The sequence below is a fragment of the Scyliorhinus canicula genome, chromosome 6, assembly GCF_902713615.1.
Source record: "Scyliorhinus canicula chromosome 6, sScyCan1.1, whole genome shotgun sequence".
Taxonomy (NCBI): Eukaryota; Metazoa; Chordata; class Chondrichthyes; order Carcharhiniformes; family Scyliorhinidae; genus Scyliorhinus; species Scyliorhinus canicula.
Genome location: NC_052151.1, coordinates 210,696,136 through 210,720,089, shown reverse-complemented (window position 1 = coordinate 210,720,089; position 23,954 = coordinate 210,696,136). Strand labels below are relative to the sequence as shown.

The following is a 23,954-nucleotide window of genomic DNA, read 5'->3' as shown; positions in this document are numbered from 1 at the left end:
GAGTTTTTACATTAACCGATAATCTAGCTAAACTTCTTGATGGCTGTTGCAATTTGAGAACCGAGCTAATGTTTCGATGCTGGGTCACTCTTCAACAGAGTAAAGCATTTAATCATTCAATCGTTGCTCACAGATATCGCTGAGAAACAGTCAAAATGTTCCTTCTGGATTCCTCAGGTAAATCCTGTCATGCATTCAAAGGAAGATACTGCGGAAGCTGCGGCTCTGCGTGAGAAGCTAAAAATGGTAGGATTGAGGCTCAGAACATGAGAGGATATCTTTGGAGCCAGATATAGCGTTAATGTTTAAAATCCGTGTGACCTTTACTCAGAGCTGAAGTGAGGAGTACATTCAATGTAGTAGGTGAGGAAAATGGAAGTTGCAGTAAATATGGGAGCTATGGAAGGTTGAATAAAGTTTGACAAAAAAGTAGGTAAAGCAAACTAGAAGCTCGGTGCCACAGATATTTTGCCAACGTCTTCAGCAATCACTATTGAATTGGGAACCTTTCTTCACAGGCTCCTAGCTTTGACCCAAAGGCACTGCTGAGATTTAAACTCAGGATTTCCTGTTTACTAGACAGGTGCTTTAACCATCTAAGCCACAGTGCCAACCTTGATTGCTGGTTTGCAAGTTTAGAACAGATTTCAATTATTTTGATTAAACACCAGTATTGTTGATTTCTTATGCTGACTTTGAGAGTGCAAATTAAAATATTTATCTGCAATGGGCTTTTGAAAGTGTAAAAATTGCAGTAATTTTGAAAGTTATTAATTTATAGCAGTCCTGCAGGGAAGAAGTAAACAAACAGGAAATATTTTACGAATTTTGAAGCGATTAAACATGACCAGAAAACTATAGTGGCATAATGCAGGACAAGACCAGGAGCGAGTTTTTACATTAACCGAAAATCTAGCAAAACTTCTTGATGGCTGTTGCAATTTGGCAAACACAACATTGTCACGATTCTTCCACTTTTCTTCAATCATCCTGCATTTGTAATTCTTTTTTCCTGCTGTTCATTGGGGAGCAAGCGCCTTGAGACAAAATGAAAACCCTGACAGGGACTTTAACCCTGGGCCCTCAGATTAAAAGTCTGATGCTCTGCCGACTGAGCTACCAGGGCCCAACCTTAAAATTCCTCATTGCTCACTTCAAACACTCATATTGTACCTTTTGAATTTTCTTATTTGGTAATTCTTCCTCTCCTGCTCATTTTCTCACAAGCAGAGCGGCAGCCTTCCTTTGGCTTCGTTTCTCAAATTCTTCAGCTTGTGCTTGCTTTTTACCAGTGATTTGTGATGTGACAACTGTTGTTACCCAGGGACCTGCACTGGTACTTCGAGACATTGAAGGTTACATTTAGATTGGTGAGAGATGAGTGGGAAGCAACAGACACACAGATTTTATTTTTAGAGATAGAATAAAAGGTGTCATCTGATGTTTGTTGTGGCAGAGCGTGAACGCAAGTAAACTTATCTAGTAAAGGAGCAAATTATGCAAATTGCAAAGTTTCAGGGTGTAAAAGTGTGTCTGCACCACATCTTCATGGAAAACGCCCCATCATTTATTCCGCCCGCTTCGTTCTTGCTAACATACAGCAACATAAATTGTTCAATATAAAAGCAAATTACTGTGGATGTGAAATCTGAAAAAAAAAAACAGGAAATGATGGAAAATATCAGTGGGTCTGGCAGCATCTGTGAAGAGAGAACCGGGCTAATGTTGCGAGGCTGGGTCACTCTTCATCAGAGTAAAGCATTTAATCATTCAATCGTTGCTCACAGATATCGCTGAGAAACAGTCAAAATGATCCTTCTGGAATTCCTCAAGTAAATCCTGTCATGCATTCAAAGGAAAATACTGCGGAAGCTGCGACTCTGGGTGGGAAGCTAAAAATTATAGTATTGAAGCTCAGAAAATGAGAGGCTATCTTTGGAGCCAGACACAGTGTTAATGTTTCAAATCCGTGTGATCTTTACTCAGACCTGAAGCAAGGAGTACAAGCAATGGAGTAGGTGAGGAAAATGGAAGTTGCATGAAATATGGGAGCTATGGAAGATTGAATAAAGTTTGACAAAAATCAAGGTAAAGCAAACTTGAATCTCAGTGCCATAGATATTTTGCCAACGCGTTCTGAATTCACCATTGAATTGGGAACATTTCTTCACAGGCTCGTAGCTTTGACCCAAAGGCATTGCTGAGACTCAAACTCATGATCACCTGTTACTAGACAGGCACTTTAACCATCTATGCCACAGCACCATCCTTGATTGTGGATTTGCAAGTTTAGAACAGATTTCAATTATTTTGATTAAACACCAGTATTGTTGATTTCTTATGCTGACTTTGAGAGTGCAAATTAAAATATTCATCTGCAATGGGCTTTTGAAAGTGTAAAAATTGCAGTAATTTCTGAAAGTTATTAATTTGTAGCAGTCCTGCAGGGAAGAAGTAAACAAACAGGAAATATTTTACGAATTTTGAAGTGATTGAACATGACCAGAAAACTATAGTGGTATAATGCAGGCCAAGACCAGGAGCGAGTTTTTACATTAACCGAAAATCTAGCAAAACTTCTTGATGGCTGTTGCAATTTGGCAAACACAACATTGTCACGATCCTTCCACTTTTCATAAATCATCCTGCATTTTTTATTCTTTTTTCCTCCTGTTCATTGGGGAGCAAGCGCCTTGAGACAAAATTAAAGCCCTGACTGGGTCTTGAATCCTGGGCCCTCAGATTAAAAGTCTGATGCTCTACCGACTGAGCTACCAGGGAACATTCAGAAAAATTCCTCATTGCTCACTTCAAACTCTCATATTGTACCTTTTGAATTTTCTTCATTGGTAATTCAGCCTCTCCTGCTCATTTTCCTCACAAGCAGAGCGGCAGCCTTCCTTTGGCTTCCTTTTTCAAATTCTTCAGCTTGTACTTGCTTTTTACCAGTGACTTGTGATGTGACAACTGTTGCTACCCAGGGACCTGCACTGGTACTTCGAGACATTGAAGATTACATTTTGTTTGATAAGAGATGAGTGGGAAACTACAGAGACACAGATTCTATTTTTAGAGATAGAATAAAGGGTGTCATCTGATGTTTGTTGTGGCAGAGCGTGAACGCAAGTAAACTCATCTAGTAAAGGAGCAAATTATGCAAATTGCAAAGTTTTGTTGCTCATTCTACTGTTAGTGTGATTGACACGCCTCCATTTAAAGGACATGTGCTTGACACTGGTTTGGCTCTGTATCTGTATCTATGCTCAGGAGTCGCCAGGTGCCGTCAGAGACACCGTCTGAATTTATCAATGTCAAGTTCAAAGCAATAAGTCTTATCACCGATCAGTAAGTCTAAACAATTAGTATTTATTATAACAGATATAATAAATACTCATTGACACGCTAAAGGACTAGTACTTATTTCTACTATTAAACGACTAAATACTTATCTAATTAGGAACCAGCAAGGTCAGGGGACAAGGCCTTTGTTCCTTTCTGGACTGCACATTCTGTTCACTAATAGTGGCAAGAGTATAAGCAATGCCTGGGTCACGTAGCGATCGTTGTTTGGCACTTACTGAAAGATGGCTGATGCTCAACGGCCGGTGATGAAAGACAGGATCTGGAGGCTGGGGTCAGAGTCAGGATGCAACAGATGTGGGCCGGAGTCTGGAAGCAACAGACCGAATCATGTGCTTGACCTTCTTTTTATAGGTCCTAGAGATCTGTGCCCCTTGGGGCGGGCTGTTTCACCTGCTAGGTATCGATTGGGTCTTTCCCAATCGATATCATTCGAATTCCCCTATCCTGGAGTCGTTTCCCGATGGCGGGGGTGGTTCCTAGGGGTCATTGACCTGGATTCTCTGGCGCCATTCAGGCTGGGTAGCTATAGAAAGTATCAATCGATACTTAAAATGTTTCTATTGTATCTGGGACTGGGCCGGTATCATCTCATTAGTATGCAGATCGCGTTCCTATTTGCACCTTTGGCTGGGTTTCTGCAACTGCCTTGAAACCGGTTTTGTACGTGCAAAATGCTACTGCAAGCTGTGTGTCTTTGCTATGGCTGTTTTTCCCTGCAGTCTTAGCAGTTCTCCATTTTGTAGACTGGTGTCCATTTTAGAGGGCTACATTCCCTCCTTGTGATCCTGACAAGAAATTGTGAAGGTTCACCTATGTATGGTTCTTCTATGTTACTTCGATTTCCTTTGGGTTCCTTTTCGGGTTCCCTGACCTTAGCAAGTTCCTGGGCGTCTATTCTGTCCTTAACTATGGCAAGAAAATTTTAACTCCCATTTTCAACTTGGCGCTATGTCAAAGGGGACATGCATTACCAATATTCGGGAACCTCGACCTATCACAATTCCTATTCTCATCTTACTTTAAACATTTCATCACATTCTAAAGTCTTATCCATTCACACCACATTACATGTCGCTTTCTGACTCGGCAATCGAGTTCAGAACCATATAATACATCAGTGTCTCATTTTTATTTACATATCGCTATCAATACATTTCCTATGCATCAAGGGGTTGGGGGGATTGGTGAAAACCGAAAATAGGGGATTGAACTCCGTAAATGGTTGAGGGGCAGGAATGGGAGGCTCTCCTTTTCAATTTCCTCTACCTGAGGGTCTGTACTATGATGCAGAGAATTGCAATCACCAGCAGTGATTCAATCACATACGACATTGAGTACCAGGTCATGAATTTCGTGCACCAGGTCTGAACCTCACTGATCAGTGCTGAGCACGGAGAAGTCGGTGTGTGGGAAACATTAATGGCGGGGATCGTGGGGGAAACATGATTTGCTTCTACATGCAAAAATACAACATTTAATAGTAATAGGTAGGCTTCCATCATGGTCTTCTTTGTTCTCTTCCTTCTCTTCCTTTGTATGGCCGATCCTTGCCGTGAACCCTGCTTCGACTTTTTGAAAGCTATGGGATCAAGCACAGTATCTGTCAATACACAGTTTAATATCTGTACTGTTAGTGTATATGTCCTCTCATTCCAATTGACCCTTAAATGACTGGCCAAGTCAAACCCTGTGACTCCCCTCATTTTTATTTCAAATGCGAATTTAGGAGCAGATGTACACCTAACAACTTTACCTCTGCGAGACGGCTCGCAGGACTTTGCAATTTACCATCCGAATGTTCCTGGATGTAAATAGCATGTGGGATGGCTGCCGAAGGGCTACCTAAAGAAAAATGAAACAATGTTTGGAACAAAAAGGTCGAATGAGTTGCGTATGGGCCGCTACGGGTAAGATTTGAATGGGGTCCCCGGGTAAGGCGTGCTGTGCCGTACCCGAGCTTGGCTGACAAAGGGGGGTTCTCAGACAGGGCGGGTCCTCAATGCCGTTTCTCCACTGCCTGAGCAACCTGTTATGAACGGGTAGGAATGTATTCATCGTGGGATTGCAGCCTCTATTCACAGAATAGAGGGGCACCTGAAAAACAAGGGAGGAGCCAAGATGCTCCAACATCTGAAAACAGGGGACAAGTCGTGAACTTTGTCGGTTCACCAGAGGATACCTAACAGAAGTTCTCAGAAGTTTCTGCAGACAAGCTAACGTGCATGCGAGGCGGTCACAAGCTTTTCAGCTGAAAACAAGATGGCCAACCTCCAATCAAACCTTTAGCAAACAACAAAGTGATCTGCTCTCCAATCAAACCCTTAATATGATCAAAAACAAACAAACACAAATAAACAAACATACGTGCAGGTTCCATCAGAAAGGATATCGCTTCCCTCAAGCGGTTCCTCTTTTACATCATCTGGACACCTCACTTCTCCTCTCTCTATGCGAACAGGGTCACAAAGGGGTTGCCGTATCGGGAGTCAGACATCACGTCTTCCTCTTCTCCCGGATCCCACACTCTTGTGTGGATCAGGCATGCGATCTGTGCGTTATGTGACCGGGGGTCACTCTCATTATTGCGGACAAGTCTCCATGAATTGTCCCTGTGCCAAAGTGTGGTATCTGAGTTTGAAGGGGTATTGTCGGTGTCGTCGGGGTCGGGTGGTGGGTCTGGGTATTTAACGTAGGTGACCTCCATGGGGTCACTGGAGTCGGGGTCGTAGTCGCTAAAGTGGGGGATGTAGGGTTGAGTACTGTGGCTGTCTTCATTGTCAGAGTCAGTGTCACTGTCACTGCTGTGGCAGCTTGTGGGCGTTTCGGGACGTGGTCTGAAGTCAGTGGGCGGAGTCGTGGGCGAGTCCGATGAGGAACTGGTCTGTGAGGAGGATGGTGGAAATGTGTCTCTTGTGGGCGGAGTGAGATGTTCTGCTGCCTCTAGCAGGACATGGTGTGCGTGGTTAGACTGTGTTCCATAAGCCTTTAGCTGGTTAATATGAAACCACGCAGTCTTACCGTTGGGGTATTTTATTCTGTAAACGGAGGGGCTAATTTTGTCCGAAATTGAATACGGGCCGGAAAATTTAGGTGCCAAAAAGCTGCTGGGGTTATAAACAGATAACATTACCTGTTGTCCAACCTGAAACTCTGTGGGGTGTACATTCTTATTAAAGCAAGCTGTGCTTTGTTTTCGTCTTTTTCCTAATTTTACTGCGGCTGCTAACTGTGCAGACCTCACAGTCTCAACTAGGTCTTTGACTGCCTTTTCATGTGTGAGGGCCGTCACTTCGGGGCTAGTCATGTCCAGTCCTAAAAGGAATTCTGTACCTTTCATAGGGTGTCCGGTCATGAGTGTGTGTGGGTGAATCCTGTGGATGATGAAACCGTGTTGCAGATGAACATGAGTTCAAATGGGAGTACTGAATCCCATGTTGAATTGTTCTCCTGAACCATTTTTCTAAGGGTCGATTTTAGGGTCCGATTCATGCGTTCAACTATCCCGCTTGACTGGGGGTGATACGCAATGTGGAAATTTTGTTTAATGCCAAATATTGTCAGGACGTTCTTCATGACCCATCCTGTAAAGTGAGATCCCTGATCTGACTCAATACTTCTCGGTAGACCCCATCTCGTGAAGATGTGGTGGGTCAGGATCTTTGCAGCTGTCTTAGCTGTATTCGTTCGTGAGGGGAATGCCTCTACCCATTTGGTAAAGGTGTCTATAACGACCAGAACATAATTATAGCCATTCCTACAAGGGGGCAATGGTCCTATAAAATCGATCTGGAGGTTAGTCCAGGGGCCATTAACTGGTCGAGTATGTCTAAGTTGTGCCTTTTTCAAGTACCTCTCCGGTTTATTTTGTGCACAAATTAGGCAATTCACGATGTAATGGGTCACATCGTTTCTTAAATTTGGCCACCAACAGAGTTGCCTGAGGTGCCTTGTGGTCGGGTCGATCCCTTGGTGTCCATGACTGTCATGGAACAAGGCAATCATCTGATTCCTATCCTGTTCCGGAAAGTTTATCCTTAATGATCACACCCTCATGTGTGGCCAGAGCGTGTCTGAACTTATCGTATTGGTGCACAAAATTTCCTTTAAAAATCTCCCTGAGATCTCTATCCTGTTTCTGTGCCTCAACTAAATCTTTAATTTCCGTCTTTGAGACCTGAACTGCACTCACAGGGGCGCTAGCTGGTGCGCTAGCTGGGGGTGTCCAAGAGTGTCCTCGCCTGGAACCTGCTTTTGCCAATGCGTCGGCTTTTACATTTCCAAGGGGGGATGATCTATGGTGACTTCTAACTTTGATAATGCCATACGTCCTATCCTTTGCCTTGTCTAAGATATGGCGGAGTAATGGGGCTGATGGAAGGGGCTTCCCATCTGCGGAGACAAAACCTCGTGTCCTCCACAGGGGTAGAAAATCTGTTAAACTGTTACAGACATACAAACTGTCCGAATATATGTCTGCCGGGCTGGGAAAACAATCTGGGTGGTCCACTATGTATGCGATGGCCGCGAGCTCAGCTGCCTGCGCGCCTAAGTGACCTGGTAATTTTAAAGAGATTTATTCTAATGCGCGACCCTGCGCATCCTCAACATAGATCCCGCACCCAGTGATGCGTTCTCCATCTAAAACTGTGGATGAACCGTCCACATATATTTTCAGTGGGGCACACGTGTCGGTGTGCTGGGGGCTCTGGCTTGAATTCCCTATCTTTCTGGGGGGTGTCTTCGCTATGAAGGGTCCTGTGTTGTGTAGGGGTGCTACAATCTCGCATTCATGGGGTTGTCCTGGATATTGGAGGTTGTCCGCTAAAACTGTGTGTGTCCTGGTCCGTTTAACTGTGATGTCCCGTCCTTGTAAAAGTAACGTCCATCTAGCTGCTCTAATCTGGCTAACTGAACCGTCCTTCAGTCGACCGTCTAGAAGTAACTGTGTGGGAGTGTGCTCGGTCAAAATGGTGATGGGATTGAGTCCGGTAATGTACGCGAAGTACTGTACTGCCCAAAAAACTGCTAGGAGGTGCCTCTCGCAGGCTGAAAATCCTTGCTCTACAGGGTCTAAAAGTCTGGAGGCATAAGCCACGGGTCGTAGCTGCTCGTGCCGTTCCTGGAGTAACACGGCCGAAAGGGTCAGATCTGTGCTCGCTACCTCTATTGCATAGGGGGAGAGTTGGTCTGGGACTTGTAGCGCGGGTGCTGCGCTAAGGGCTTTCTTTAAATCTTCCACAGTCTCTGTATGCTGCGGAAGCCATTCCCATGGGGCTCCTTTCTTAAGGAGGTCTGAGAGTGGGGCTGCCTTTGTCGCAAAGCCATCGATATGGTTCCGACAGTAACCAACCAGCCCTAAAAACGAGCAGAGAGCTGAAACATTCTAGGGAAGGGGCAATTTGACAATCGAATCAATCCTTTTGAATTCAATCTCGCTTTTGCCGTGCGTGATGACTGTACCCAAATACATCACTTTGCTTTCTAATATCTTGGCCTTTCTGGGGTTAACTTTACATCCAATCGAGGTTAAAAGTTCCAGGAGCTTGGCCAGAAGCGGAATGTGCTCTGCCTTTGTGTCTGTCTGCAGTAATAGGTCGTCCACATACTGTACCAGACATTCGGGGCGGGAAAATTTTACTAAACCATTTGCCAGCTGTCGGTGGAAAATGGAGGGGGAATTGTGGAATCCTTGTGGGAGGCATGTCCACGTATACTGCTGTCCTTTGAATGTGAAGGCAAATTTGTACTGGCACGCCTTTGCCAATGGGATTGACCAGAAGCCATTGCTAATGTCCAATACCGTAAAATATTTGGAGTGGAGTCCCTGTTTGAGCATGGTTTCGGGACTTGTTGCTACCGTGGGGGCTACTGCTGGGGTTACTTTGTTGAGCTCCCGATAATCAATGGTCAGATGCCATGATCCGTCGGGCTTTCTCACTGGCCAAATAGGAGCATTATTGGTCGAGGCTACTGTCCTAAGTACACCTTGCTCCAATAAGCTATCTATTACTTTTCCTATTTCTCCCTCTGCTTCTGGGGGAAATCGGTATTGTCTCTGTGGTCGGGAGTCAGGTCCGGTAACGTGAACGTGTCCAGTCATTCTGCCGCAGTCATGCCGTTGACTGGCAAATGCTGTCCTGTGTTTATTTAAAACGACTCTCACTTGTCTGTCCGTACTAAGCGTGGTCAGGTCGAAACAAAAGTCGCCTACTGCGCTAATCCTATTCGCATACTCTCCTACTGTGAGAGTAGCGGGTGCTCTGTCTGATTTTGCCATTCGTCAGACACACTGGCTTACTGGATCGAACGACAGGCTATGGGCATTCATGAAATCTATACCCAGTATGTGTTCTGCTGTACGGGGTAGATTAACTAATACAACGGGGTGTCTGGTGGAGATGTTCCCTAGCTGAATTGCTACGGGGGCTGTAATGTGTCCCTGCTGTGAGTGTCCTGTAAAACCGCTATGCGTAATGGTGGATGTGGTCGGCCACGTGTCTGCCTGTTCCGTGGTGGTGGAATTAATTGTGGTGCGGGACCCTCCTGTGTCCCAAAGTAACTCTATGGTCTTCCCTCGAAACTTTGCTGTGACTACCGGTCTCCCGGATTGGTTCCAGAGGGTGTCACAGACCCAAGTGGGGGAGCCCAAACACCGTCAGTCCGTTCCGTCCACATTGGTCTGTCCTGACTGTATTCCTATACTGTGAATAGGCTTCGCTCTATTTCTGTTCAGAGTGCCTGTCTGCTGGCCTCTCTGTGATCTTTGGGGTGCATTGCATTCCTTAGCCCAATGTCCTAACTGGCCACAGTTGTAGCATTCCTGCGACTTCTGTGGAGGGCTGGTCTTCCCTTCATTTACCCATGCGGGGTTTTGGTGAGCTCTCACTGCCTGAATGTCCGCTGCAGCCTGAGCTTCCTCTGGGGTCTTTATTTTAATTTTGCCCTGAACCGATTGTTCCCAAGCGCGGGACAATCTTTTCAGAACCCATTTCTCGTTATGGGCCTCCTCTGAGGGGTCGTAACTATTGCAAGCACTCTGTCCTGCATCTGTGGCATGGGAGATTATGGTGCGCGTCCATTTAACCATGTTGTCACGGTTACCTGGGTTCACTGGCGCCATTCTGGCTGGGTAGCTATAGAAAATATCAAACGATACTTAAAATGTTTCTATTGTATCTGGGACTGGGCCGGTATCATGTCATTAACATGCAGATCGCTTTCCTATTTGCACCTTTGGCTGGGTTTCTGCACCAGCCTTGAAACTGGTTTTGCACGTGCAAAATGCTAACTGCTTCTGCAAGCTGTGTGTCCGTACTATGGCTGTTTTTCCCTGCAGTCTTAGCAGTTCTCCATTTTGTAGACTGGTGTCCATTTTAGAGGGCTACAGAAGAGAGAACCGAGCTAATGTTTCGAGGCTGGGTCACTCTTCATCAGAGTAAAGCATTTAATCATTCAATCGTTGCTCACAGATATCGCTGAGAAACAGTCAAAATGTTCCTTCTGGAATTCCTCAGGAAAATCCTGTCATACATTCAAAGGAAAATACTGCGGAAGCTGCGACTCTGCGTGAGAAGCTAAAAAATGATATGATTGAGGCTCAGATAATGAGAGGATATCTTTGGAGCCAGACACAGTGTTAATGTTTAAAATCCGTGTGATCTTTACTCAGAGCTGAAGCGAGGAGTACATGCAATGGAGTTGGTGAGGAAAATGGAAGTTGCATGAAATATGGGAGCTATGTAATGTAGAATAAAGTTGGACAAAAATAAAGGTAAAGCAAACTAGAAGTTCGGTGCCACAGATATTCTGCCAACGTGTTCTGCACTCACCATTGAATTGGGAACATTTCTTACCAGGCTCCAAGCTTTGACCCAAAGGCACTGCTGACATTTGAACTCAAGATCTCCTGATTACTAGACAGGTGCTTAAACCATCTAAGCCACAGCACCAACCTTGGTTGTGGGCTTGCAAGTTTAGAACAGATTTCAATTATTTTGATTAAACACCAGTATTGTTGATTTCTTATGCTGACTTTGAGAGTGCAAATTAAAATATTCATCTGCAATGGGCTTTTGAAAGTGTAAAAATTGCAGTGATTTCTGAAAGCTATTAATTTATAGCAGTCCTGCAGAGAAGAAGTAAACAAACAGGAAATATTTTACGAATTTTGAAGTGATTAAACATGACCAGAAAACGAGAGTGGCATAATGCAGGACAAGACCAGGAGCGAGTTTTTACATTAAGCGAAAATCTAGCAAAACTTCTTGATGGCTGTTGCAATTTGGCAAACCCAACATTGTCACGATTCTTGCACTTTTCATAAATCATCCTGCATTCTCTATTCTTTTTTCCTCCTGTTCATTGGGGAGCAAGCGCCTTGAGACAAAATGAAAGCTCTGACGGGGACTTGAACCCTGGGCCCTCAGATTAAAAGTCTGATGCTCTACCGACTGAGCTACCAGGGCCCATTCTTAAAAATTCCTCATTGCTCACTTCAAACTCTCATATTGTACCTTTTGAATTTTCTTCATTGGTCATTCAGCCTCTCCTGCTCATTTTCCTCACAAGCAGAGCGGCAGCCTTCCTTTGGCTCCCTTTCTCAAATTCTTCAGCTCGTACTTGCTTTTTACCAGTGACTTGTGATGTGACAACTGTTGTTACCCAGGGACGTGCACTGGTACTTCGAGACATTGAAGATTACATTTTGATTGGTGAGAGATGAGTGGAAAGCAACAGAGACACAGATTTTATACTTAGAGATAGAATAAAGGGTGTCATCTGATGTTTGTTGTGGCAGAGCGTGAACGCAAGTAAACCCATCTAGTAAAGGAGCAAATTATGCAAATTGCAAAGTTTCAGGGTGTAAAAGTGTGTCTGCACCACATCTTCATGGAAAACGCCCCATCATTTATCCCGCCCGATTCGTTCTTGCTAACATGCAGTAACACAAATCATTCAAATTAAAAGCAAATTACTGTGGATGTGAAATCTGAAAAAAAAACAGGAAATGATGGAAAATATCAGTGGGTCTGGCAGCATCTGTGAAGAGAGAACCGAGCTAATATTTCGAGGCTGGGTCACTCTTCATTAGAGTAAAGCATTTAATCATTCAATCGTTGCTCACAGATATCGCTGAGAAACAGCCAAAATGTTCCTTCTGGAATTCCTCAGGTAAATCCTGTCATGCATTCAAAGGAAAATACTGCGGAAGCTGCGACTCTGCGTGAGAAGCTAAAAATGATAGGATTGAGGCTCAGAAAATGAGAGGATATCTTTGGAGCAAGACACAGTGTTAATGTTTAAAATCCGTGTGATCTTTACTCAGAGCTGAAGCGAGGAGTACATGCAATGGAGTAGGTGAGGAAAATGGAAGTTGCATGAAATATGGGAGCTATGGAAGGTTAAATAAAGTTTGACAAAAATCAAGGTAAAGCAAACTAGAATCTCAGTGCCACAGATATTCTGCCAACGTGTTCTGCATTCACCATTGAATTGGGAACATTCCTTCACAGGCTACAAGCTTTGACCCAAAGGCACTGCTGAGATTTGAACTCAACATCTCCTGTTTACTAGACAGGCACTTTAACCATCTAAACCACAGCACCAACCTTGATTGTGGGCTTGCAAGTTTAGAACAGATTTCAATTATTTTGATAAAACACCAGTATTGTTGATTTCTTATTCTGACTTTGAGAGTGCAAATTAAAATATTAATCTGCAATGGGCTTTTGAAAGTGTAAAAATTGCAGTAATTTCTGAAAGTTATTAATTTATAGCAGTCCTGCAGGGAAGAAGTAAACAAACAGGAAATATTTTACGAATTTTGAAGTGATTAAACATGACCAGAAAACTATAGTGGTATAATGCAGGACAAGACCAGGAGCGAGTTTTTACATTAACCGAAAATCTAGCTAAACATCTTGATGGCTGTTGCAATTTTGAAAACCCAACATTGTCACGATTCTTTCACTTTTCATAAATCATCCTTCATTTTATATTCTTTTTCCCTACTGTTCATTGGGGAGCAAGCGCCTTGAGACAAAGTGAAAGCTTTGACAGGGACTTGAACCCTGGGCCCTCAGATTAAAAGTCTGATGCTCTACCGACTGAGCTACCAGGGCCCATTCTTAAAAGTTCCTCATTGCTCACTTCAAACTCTCATATTGTACCTTTTGAATTTTCTTCATTGGTAATTCAGCCTCTCCTGCTCATTTTCCTCACAAGCAGAGCGGCAGCCTTCCTTTGGCTTCCTTTCTCAAATTCTTCAGCTTGTACTTGCTTTTTACCAGTGACTTGTGATGTGACAACTGTTGTTACCCAGGGACCTGTACTGGTACTTCGAGACATTGAAGGTTACATTTTGATTGGTGAGAGATGAGTGGGAAGCAACAGAGGCACAGATTTTATTTTGTGAAGAGAGAACCGAGCTAATATTTCGAGGCTGGGTCACTCTTCATCAGAGTAAAGCATTTAATCATTCAATCGTTGCTCACAGATATCGCTGAGAAACAGCCAAAATGTTCCTTCTGGAATTCCTCAGGTAAATCCTGTCATGCATTCAAAGGAAAATACTGCGGAAGCTGCGACTCTGCGTGCGAAGCTAAAAATGATAGGATTGAGGCTCAGATAGTGAGAGGCTACCTTTGGAGCCAGACATAGTGTTTTTTTTTTACAGAAATACAGCACAGAACAGGCCCTTCGGCCCACGATGTTGCGCCGAACTTTTGTCCTAGGTTAATCATAGAATTTTGGACAATTTTTCATGGCCAATCCACCCAACCTGCACATCTTTGGACTGTGGGATGAAACCGGAGTACCCGGAGGAAACCCCCGCAGTCACGGGGAGGATGTGCAGACTCCACACAGACAGTGACCCAAGTCAAAATCGAACTTGGGACCCTGGAGCTGTGAAGCAATTGTGCTATCCACAATGCTACCGTGCTGCCCTTAAGAAGTTAACCTACACTCCATTATTCTACCCTAATCCAAGTACCTATCCAATAGCCGCTTGAAGGTCCCTAACATTTCCGACTCAACTACTACCACAGGCAGTGCATTCCATGCCCCCACTACTCTCTGGGTAAAGAACCTACCTCTGACATCCCCTCTATGTCTTCCACCATTTATCTTAAATTTATGTCCCCTTGTAACGGTGTGTTCCACCCGGGGAAAAAGTCTCTGACTGTCTACTCTATCTATTCCCCTGATCATCTTATAAACCTCTATCAAGTCACCCCTCATCCTTCTCCGTTCTAATGAGAAAAGGCCTAGCACCCTCAACCTTTCCTCGTGTGACCAACACTCCTTTCCAGGCAACATCCTGGTAAATCTCCTTTGCAACTTTTCCAAAGCTTCTACATCCTTCCTAATGAGGTGACCAGAACTGCACACAGTACTCCAAATGTGGCCTGACCAAGGTTTTGTACAGCTGCATCATCACCTCACGGCTCTTAAATTCAATCCCTCTGCTAATGAACGCTAGCTCACCATTGGCCTTCTTCACAGCTCTATCCACTTGAGTGGCAACTTTCAAAGAACTATGAACATAGACCCCAAGATCTCTCTGCTCCTCCACATTGCCAAGAACCCTACCATTAACCCTGTACTCCGCATTCAGATTTTTCCTTCCAAAATGGACAACCTCACACTTGTCAGGGTTAAACTCCATCTGCCACTTCTCAGCCCAGCTCTGCATTCTATCTATGTCTCTTTGAAGCCGACAACAGCCCTCCTCACTATCCACAACTCCACCAATCTTCGTATCATCTGCAAATTTACTGACCCACACTTCAACTCCCTCATCCAAGTCGTTAATGAAAATCACAAACAGCAGAGGACCCAGAACTGATCCCTGCGGTACGCCACTGATAACTGGGCTCCAGGCTGAATATTTGCCATCCACCAACACTCTCTGTCTTCTATCGGTTAGCCAGTTTGTTATCCAACTGGCCAAATTTCCCACTATCCCATGCCCCCTTACTTTCTGCATAAGCCTACCATGGGGAACCTTATCAAATGCCTTACTAAAATCCATGTACACTACATCCACTGCTTTACCTTCATCCACATGGTTGGTCACCTCCTCAAAGAATTTAATAAGACTTGAAAGGCATGACCTACCCCTCACAAATCCGTGCTGACTATCCCTAATCAAGCAATGCCTTTCCAGATGCTCAGAAATCCTATCCCTCAGTACCCTTTCCATTACTTTGCCTACCACCGAAGTAAGACTAACTGGCCTGTAATTCCCAGGGTTATCCCTATTCCCTTTTTTGAACAGGGGCACGACATTCGCCACTCTCCAATCCTCTGGTACCACCCCTGTTGACAGCGAGGACGAAAAGATCATTGCCAACGGCTCTGCAATTTCATTTCTTGCTTCCCATAGAATCCTTGGATATATCCCGTCAGGCCCGGGGGACTTGTCTATCCTCAAGTTTTTCAAAACGCGCAACACATCTTCCTTCCTGACAAGTATCTCCTCAAGCTTATCAGTCTGCTTCACGCTGTCCTCTCCAACAATATGGCCCCTCTCGTTTGTAAATACTGAAGAAAAATACTTGTTCAAGACCTCTGCTATCTCTTCAGACTCAATACACAATCTCCCGCTACTGTCCTTAATCGGACCTACCCTCGTTTTGTCATTCTCATATTTCTCACATTTGTGTAAAAGGCCTTGGGGTTTTCCTTGATCCTACCTGCCAAAGATTTTTCATGCCCTCTCTTAGCTCTCCTAATCCCTTTCTTCAGTTCCCTCCTGGCTATCTTGTATCCCTCCAGCGCCCTGTCTGAACCTTGTTTCTTCAGCCTTACATACGTCTCCTTCTTCCTCTTAACAAGACATTCAACCTCTCTTGTCAACCATGGTTCCCTCACTCGACCATCTCTTCCCTGCCTGACAGGGACATACATATCAAAGACACACAGTACCTGTTCCTTGAACAAGTTCCACATTTCACTTGTGTCCTTCCCTGACAGCCTATGTTCCCAACTTCTGCACTTCAATTCTTGTCTGACAGCATTGTATTTACCCTTCCCCCAATTATAAACCTTGCCCTGTTGCTCGCACCTATCCCTCTCCATTACTAAAGTGAAAGTCACAGAATTGTGGTCACTTCCTCCAAAATGCTCCCCCACTAACAAATCTATCACCTGCCCTGGTTCATTACCAAGTACTAAATCAAATATGGCCTCCCCTCTGGTCGGACAATCTACATACTGTGTTAGAAAAGCTTCCTGGACACACTGCACAAACACTACCCCATCCAAACTATTTGATCTAAAGAGTTTCCACTCAATGTTTGGGAAGTTGAAGTCGCCCATAACTACTACCCTGTGACTTCTGCACCTTTCCAAAATCTGTTTCCCAATCTGTTCCTCCACATCTCTGCTGCTATTGGGGGGCCTATAGAAAACTCCCAACAAGGTGACTGCTCCTTTCTATTTCTAATTTCAACCCATATTACCTCAGTAGGCAGATCCCCCTCGAACTGCCTTTCTGCAGCTGTTATACTATCTCTAATTAACAATGCCACCCCCCCCCCACCTCTTTTACCATCCTCCCTAATCTTGTTGAAACATCGATACCCAGGAACCTCCAACAACCATTTCTGCCCCTCTTCTCTCCAAGTTTCCGTGATGGCCACCACATCGTAGTCACAAGTACAGATCCATGCCTTAAGTTCACCCACCTTATTCCTGATGCTTCTTGCATTAAAGTATACACACTTCAACCCATCTCCTTGCCTGCAAGTACTCTCCTTTGCCATTGTTACCTTCCCCACTGCATCACTACATGCTTTGGAGTCCTGACTATCGTCTACCTTAGTTGCTGGACTACAGATCCGGTTCCCATTCCCCTGCCAAATTAGTTTAAACCCTCACGAAGAGTACTAGAAAACCTCCCTCCCAGGATATTGGTGCCCCTCTGGTTCAGATGCAACCCGTCCTGCTTGTACAGGTCCCACCTTCCCCAGAATGCGCTCCAATTATCCAAATACCTGAAGTCCTCCCTCCTACACCATTCCTGCAGACACGTGTTCAACTGCACTCTCCCTATTCCTAGCCTCGCTATCACGTGGCACCGGCAACAAACCAGAGATGACAACTCTGTCTGTCCTGGCCTTTAACTTCCAGCCTAACGCCCTAAACTTGTTTATTACCTCCACACCCTTTTTCCTACCTACATCATTGGTACCAATGTGTACCACGACTTCTGGCTGCTTACCCTCCCCCTTCAGGATCCTGAAGATACGATCAGACATCCCTGGCCCTGGCACCCGGGAGGCAACATACCTTTCGGGAGTCTCGATCGCGACCACAGAATCTCCTATCTATTCCCCTAACCATTGAATCTCCTATTACTATTGCTTTTCTATGCTCCCCCCTTCCCTTCTGATCCCCAGAGCCAGACTCTGTGCCAGAGACCTGGTCGCTGGGGCCTTCCCCCAGTAGGTCATCCCCCCCAACAGCATCCAAAACGGTATACTTGTTTTGAAGGGGAACGGCCACGAGGGATCGCTGCACTGTCTGCCTGTTAGTTTTCTTTCCCCTGACTGTAACCCAGCTACTCTTGTCCAGTTTTTGTCAATGTTTAAAATCTGTGTGATCTTTACTCAGAGCTGAAGCGAGGAGTACATGCAATGGAGTAGGTGAGGAAAATGGAAGTTGCATGAAATATGGGAGCTATGGAAGGTTGAATAAAGTTTGACAAAAATCAAGGTAAAGCAAACTAGAAGTTCGGTGCCACAGATATTCTGCCAACGTGTTCCGCATTCACCATTGAATTTGGAACATTTCTTCACAGGCTCCAAGCTTTGGCCAAAATGCACTGCTGAGATTCGAACTCAGGACCTCGTGTTTACTAGACAGGTGCTTTAACCATCTAAGCCACAGCACCAAACTTGATTGTGAGTTTGCAAGTTTAGAACAGATTTCAATTACTTTGATTAAACACCAGTATTGTTGATTTCTTATGCTGACTTTGAGAGTGCAAATTGAAATATTCATCTGCAATGGGCTTTTGAAAGTGTAAAAATTGCATTAATTTCTGAAAGTTATTAATTTATAGCAGTCCTGTAGGGAAGAAGTCAACAAACAGGAAATATTTTACAAATTTTGAAGTGATTAAACATGACCAGAAAACTATAGTGGCATAATGCAGGACAAGACCAGGAGCGAGTTAAAATCTAGCAAAACTTCTTGATGGCTGTTGCAATTTGGCAAACCCAACATTGTCACGATTCTTCCACTTTTCATCAATCATCTTGCATTTTCTATTCTTTTTTCCTACTGGTCATTGGGGAGCAAGCGCCTTGTGACAAACTGAAAGAGACTTGAATCCTGGGCCCTCAGATTAAACGTCTGATGCTCTACCGACTGAGCTACCAGGGCCCATTCTTAAAAATTCCTCATTGCTCACTTCAAACTCTCATATTGTACCTTTTGAATTTTCTTCATTGGTAATTCAGCCTCTCCTGCTCATTTTCCTCACAAGCAGAGCGGCAGCCTTCCTTTGGCTCCCTTTCTCAAATTCTTCAGCATGTACTTGCTTTTTACCAGTGACTTGTGAGTTGACAACTGTTGTTACCCAGGGACGTGCACTGGTACTTCGAGACATTGAAGATTACATTTATATTGGTGAGAGATGAGTGGGAAGCAACAGAGACACAGATTTTATACTTAGAGATAGAATAAAAGGTGTCATCTGATGTTTGTTGTGGCAGAGCGTGAACACAAGTAAACCCATCTAGTAAAGGAGCAAATTATGCAAATTGCAAAGTTTCAGGGTGTAAAAGTGTGTCTGCAACACATCTTCATGGACAACTCCCCATCATTTATCCCGCCCGATTCGTTCTTGCTAACATGCAGCAACATAAATCGTTCAATATAAAAGCAAATTACTGTGGATGTGAAATCTGAAAAAAAACAGGAAATGACGGAAAATATCAGTGGGTCTGGCAGCATCTGTGAAGGGAGAACCGAGCTAATATTTCGAGGCTGTGTCACTCTTCATCAGAGTAAAGCATTTAATCATTCAATCGTTGCTCACAGATATCGCTGAGAAACAGCCAAAATGTTCCTACTGGAATTCCTCAGGTAAATCCTGTCATGCATCCAAAGGAAAATACTGCGGAAGCTGCGACTCTGCGTGCGAGTCTAAAAATGATAGGATTGAGGCTCAGAAAATGAGAGGATATCTTTGAAGCCAGACACAGAGTTAATGTTTAAAATCCGTGTGACCTTTACTCAGAGCTGAAGCGAGGAGTACATGCAATGGAGTAGGTGAGGAAAATGGAATTTGCACGAAATATGGGAGCAATGGAAGGTTGAATAAAGTTTGACAAAAATCAAGGTAAAGCAAACTAGAAGTTCAGTGCCACAGATATTTTGCCAACGTGTTCTGCAATTAAATTGGGAACATTCTCTCAGAGGCTCCAAGCTTTGACCGAAAGGCACTGCTGAGATTTGAAATCAGGATCTCCTGTTTACTAGACAGGTGCTTTAACCATTAAAGCCACAGCACCAACCTTGATTGTGGGCTTGCAAGTTTAGAACAGATTTCAATTATTTTGATTAAACACCAGTATTGATGATTTCTTATGCTGACTTTGAGAGTGCAAATTAAAATATTCATCTGCAATGGACTTTTGAAAGTGTAAAAATTGCAGTAATTTCTGAAAGTTATTAATTTATTGCAGTCCTGCAAGGAAGAAGTAAACAAACAGGAAATATTTTACGAATTTTGAAGTGATTAAACATGACCAGAAAACTATAGTGGCAGAATGCAGGACAAGACCAGGAGCGAGTTTTTACATTAACCAAAAATCTAGCAAAACTTCTTGATGGCTGTTGCAATTTGGCAAACCCAACATTGTCACGATTCTTCCACTTTTCATAAATCATCCTGCATTTTCTATTCTTTTTTCCTACTGTTCATTGGGGAGCAAGCGCCTTGAGACAAACTGAAAGCCCTGACAGGGACTTGAACCCTGGGCCCTCAGATTAAAAGTCTGATGGTCTACCGACTGAGCTACCAGGGCCCATTCTTAAAAAATCCTCATTGCTCACTTCAAACTCTCAAATTGTACCTTTTGAATTTTCTTATTGGTAATTCAGCCTCTCCTGCTCATTTTCCTCACAAGCAGAGCGGCAGCCTTCCTTTGGCTCCCTTTCTCAAATTCTTCAGCTTGTACTTGCTTTTTACCAGTGACTTGTGATGTGACAACTGTTGTTACCCTGGGACCTGCACTGGTACTTCGAGACATTGAAGATTACATTTTGATTGGTGAGAGATGAGTGGGAAGCAACAGAGACACAGATTTTATTTTTAGAGATAGAATAAAGGGTGTCATCTGATGTTTGTTGTGGCAGAGCGTGAACGCAAGTAAACCCATCTAATAAAGGAGAAAATTATGCAAATTGCAAAGTTTCAGGGTGTAAAAGTATGTCTGCACCACATCTTCAAGGAAAACGCCCCATCATTTGTCCCGCACGATTCGTTCTTGCTAACATGCAGCAACATAAATCGTTCAATATAAAAGAAAATTACTGTGGATGTGAAATCTAAAATAAAAACAGGAAATGATGGAAAATATCAGTGGGTCTGGCAGCATCTGTGAAGAGAGAACCGAGCAAATATTTCGAGTTTGGGTCACTCTTCATCAGAGTAAAGCATTTAATCATTCAATCGTTGCTCACAGATATCGCTGAGAAACAGTCAAAATGATCCTTCAGGAATTCCTCAGGTAAATCCTGTCATGCATTCAAAGGAAAATACTGCGGAAGCTGCGACTCTGCGTGAGAAGCTAAAAATGATAGGATTGAGGGTCAGAAAATGAGGGGATATCTTTGGAGCCAGACACAGTGTTAATGTTTAAAATCCATGTGATCTTTACTCAGAGCTGAAGCGAGGAGTACATGCAATGGAGTAGGTGAGGAAAATGGAATTTGCATGAAATATGGGAGCTATAGAAGGTTGAATAAAGTTTGACAAAAATCAAGTTAAAGCAAACTAGAAGTTCGGTGCCACAGATTTTCTGCATTCACCATTGAAGTGGGAACACTTCATCACAGGCTCCAAGCTTTGACCCAAATGCACTGCTGAGAACTGAACTCAGAATCTCCTGTTTACTAGACAGGCACTTTAACCATCTAAGCCACAGCACCAACCTTGATTGCGGGCTTGCAAGTTTAGAACAGATTTCAATTATTTTGATTAAACACCAGTATTGTTGATTTCTTGTGCTGACTTTGAGAGTGCAAATTAAAATATTCATCTGCAATGGGCTTTTGAAAGTGTAAAAATTGCAGTAATTTCTGAAAGTTATTAATTTATAGCAGTCCTGCAAGGAAGAAGTAAACAAACAGGAAATATTTTACGAATTTTGAAGTGATTAAACATGACCAGAAAACTATAGTGGGATAATGCAGGACAAGATCAGGAGCGAGTTTTTACATTAACCGAAAATCTAGCAAAACTTCTTGATGGCTGTTGCAATTTGGCAAACCCAACATTGTCACGATTCTTCCACTTTTCATAAATCATCCTGCATTTTCTAATCTTTTTTCCTACTGTTCATTGGGGAGCAAGCGCCTTGAGACAAACTGAAAGCCCTGACAAGGACTTGAACCCTGGGCCCTCAGATTAAAAGTCTGAAGCTCTACCGACTGAGTTACCAGGGCTCATTCTTAAAAATTCCTCATTGCTCACTTCAAACTCTCATATTGTACCTTTTGAATTTTCTTCATTGGTAATTCAGCCTCTCCTGCTCATTTTCCACACAAGCAGAGCGGCAGCCTTCCTTTGGCTCCCTTTCTCAAATTCTTCAGCTTGTACTTGCTTTTTACCAGTGACTTGTGATGGGACAACTGTTGTTACCCAGGGACCTGCACTGGTACTTCGAGACATTGAAGATTACATTTTGTTTGGTGAGAGATGAGTGGGAAGCAACAAGACACATATTTTATTTTTAGAGATAGAATAAGGGGTGTCATCTGATGTTTGTTGTGGCAGAGCGTGAACGCAAGTAAACCCATCTAGTAAAGGAGCAAATTATGCAAATTGCAAAGTTTCAGGGTGTAAAAGTGTGTCTGCACCACATCTTCATGGAAAATGCCCCATCATTTATCCCGCCCGATTCGTTCTTGCTAACATGCTGCAACATAAATCGTTCAATATAAAAGCAAATTACTGTGGATGTGAAATCTGAAAAAAAACCGGAAAATGATGGAAAATATCAGTGGGTCTGGCAGCATCTGTGAAGAGAGAACCGAGCTAATATTTCGAGGCTGGGTCACTCTTCATCAGAGTAAAGCATTTAATCATTCAATCGTTGCTCACAGATATCGCTGAGAAACAGCCAAAATGTTCCTTCTGGAATTCCTCAGGTAAATCCTGTCATGCATCCAAAGGAAAATACTGCGGAAGCTGCGACTCTGCGTGCGAGTCTAAAAATGATAGGATTGAGGCTCAGAAAATGAGAGGATATCTTTGGAGCCAGACACAGAGTTAATGTTTAAAATCCGTGTGATCTTTACTCAGAGCTGAAGCGAGGAGTACATGCAATGGAGTAGGTGAGAAAAATGGAATTTGCATGACATATGGGAGCTATGGAAGGTTGAATAAAGTTTGACAAAAATCAAGGTAAAGCAAACTAGAAGTTCGGTGCCACAGATATTCTGCCAATGTGTTCTGCATTCACCATTGAATTGGGAATATTTCTTCACAGGCTCCAAGCTTTGACCCAAATGCACTGCTGAGATTTGAACTCAGGATCTCCTGTTTACTAGGCAGGCACTTTAACCATCTAAGCCACAGCACCAACCTTGATTGTGGGCTTGCAAGTTTAGAACAGATTTCAATTATTTTGATTAAACACCAGTATTGTTGATTTCTTATGCTGACTTTGAGAGTGCAAATTAAAATATTCATCTGCAATGGGCTTTTGAAAGTGTAAAAATTGCAGTAATTTCTGAAAGTTATTAATTTATAGCAGTCCTGCAGGGAAGAAGTAAACAAACAGGAAATATTTTACGAATTTTGAAGTGATTAAACATGACCAGAAAACTATAGTGGCAGAATGCAGGACAAGACCAGGAGCGAGTTTTTACATTAACCGAAAATCTAGCAAAACTTCTTGATGGGTGTTGCAATTTGGCAAACCGAACATTGTCACTATTCTTCCACTTTTCATAAATCATCCAGCATTTTCTATTCTTTTTTCCTACTGTTCATTGGGGAGCAAGCGCCTTGAGACAAACTGAAAGCCCTGACAGGGACTTGAACACTGGGCCCTCAGATTAAAAGTCTGAAGCTCTACCGACTGAGCTACCAGGGCCCATTCTTAAAAATTCCTCATTGCTCACTTCAAACTCTCATATTGTACCTTTTGAATTTTCTTCATTGGTAATTCAGCCTCTCCTGCTCATTTTCCACACAAGCAGAGCGGCAGCCTTCCTTTGGCTCCCTTTCTCAAATTCTTCAGCTTGTACTTCCTTTTTACCAGTGACTTGTGATGTGACAACTGTTGTTACCCAGGGACCTGCACTAGTACTTCGAGACATTGAAGATTACATTTTGTTTGGTGAGA

The 23,954-nt window shown here is 43.4% G+C and overlaps 8 non-coding genes across 8 annotated transcripts; all 8 read right to left on the bottom strand.

The window, feature by feature from the left end:
* Positions 1 to 537: 537 nt before the first annotated feature.
* trnat-agu lies at positions 538 to 611 on the bottom strand. Its single transcript has one exon. It is a non-coding gene; the product is annotated as a tRNA-Thr (tRNA).
* Positions 612 to 1,053: 442 nt separating this feature from the next.
* trnak-uuu lies at positions 1,054 to 1,126 on the bottom strand. The gene has a single exon. It is a non-coding gene; the product is annotated as a tRNA-Lys (tRNA).
* A 1,582-nt stretch (positions 1,127 to 2,708) lies between these two features.
* On the bottom strand, positions 2,709 to 2,781 carry trnak-uuu. The gene has a single exon. It is a non-coding gene; the product is annotated as a tRNA-Lys (tRNA).
* An 8,974-nt stretch (positions 2,782 to 11,755) lies between these two features.
* trnak-uuu lies at positions 11,756 to 11,828 on the bottom strand. Its single transcript has one exon. It is a non-coding gene; the product is annotated as a tRNA-Lys (tRNA).
* A 1,583-nt stretch (positions 11,829 to 13,411) lies between these two features.
* trnak-uuu lies at positions 13,412 to 13,484 on the bottom strand. Its single transcript has one exon. It is a non-coding gene; the product is annotated as a tRNA-Lys (tRNA).
* Positions 13,485 to 20,332: 6,848 nt separating this feature from the next.
* Positions 20,333 to 20,405, bottom strand: trnak-uuu. The gene has a single exon. It is a non-coding gene; the product is annotated as a tRNA-Lys (tRNA).
* A 1,569-nt stretch (positions 20,406 to 21,974) lies between these two features.
* On the bottom strand, positions 21,975 to 22,047 carry trnak-uuu. The gene has a single exon. It is a non-coding gene; the product is annotated as a tRNA-Lys (tRNA).
* A 1,582-nt stretch (positions 22,048 to 23,629) lies between these two features.
* trnak-uuu lies at positions 23,630 to 23,702 on the bottom strand. Its single transcript has one exon. It is a non-coding gene; the product is annotated as a tRNA-Lys (tRNA).
* Positions 23,703 to 23,954: the final 252 nt, after the last annotated feature.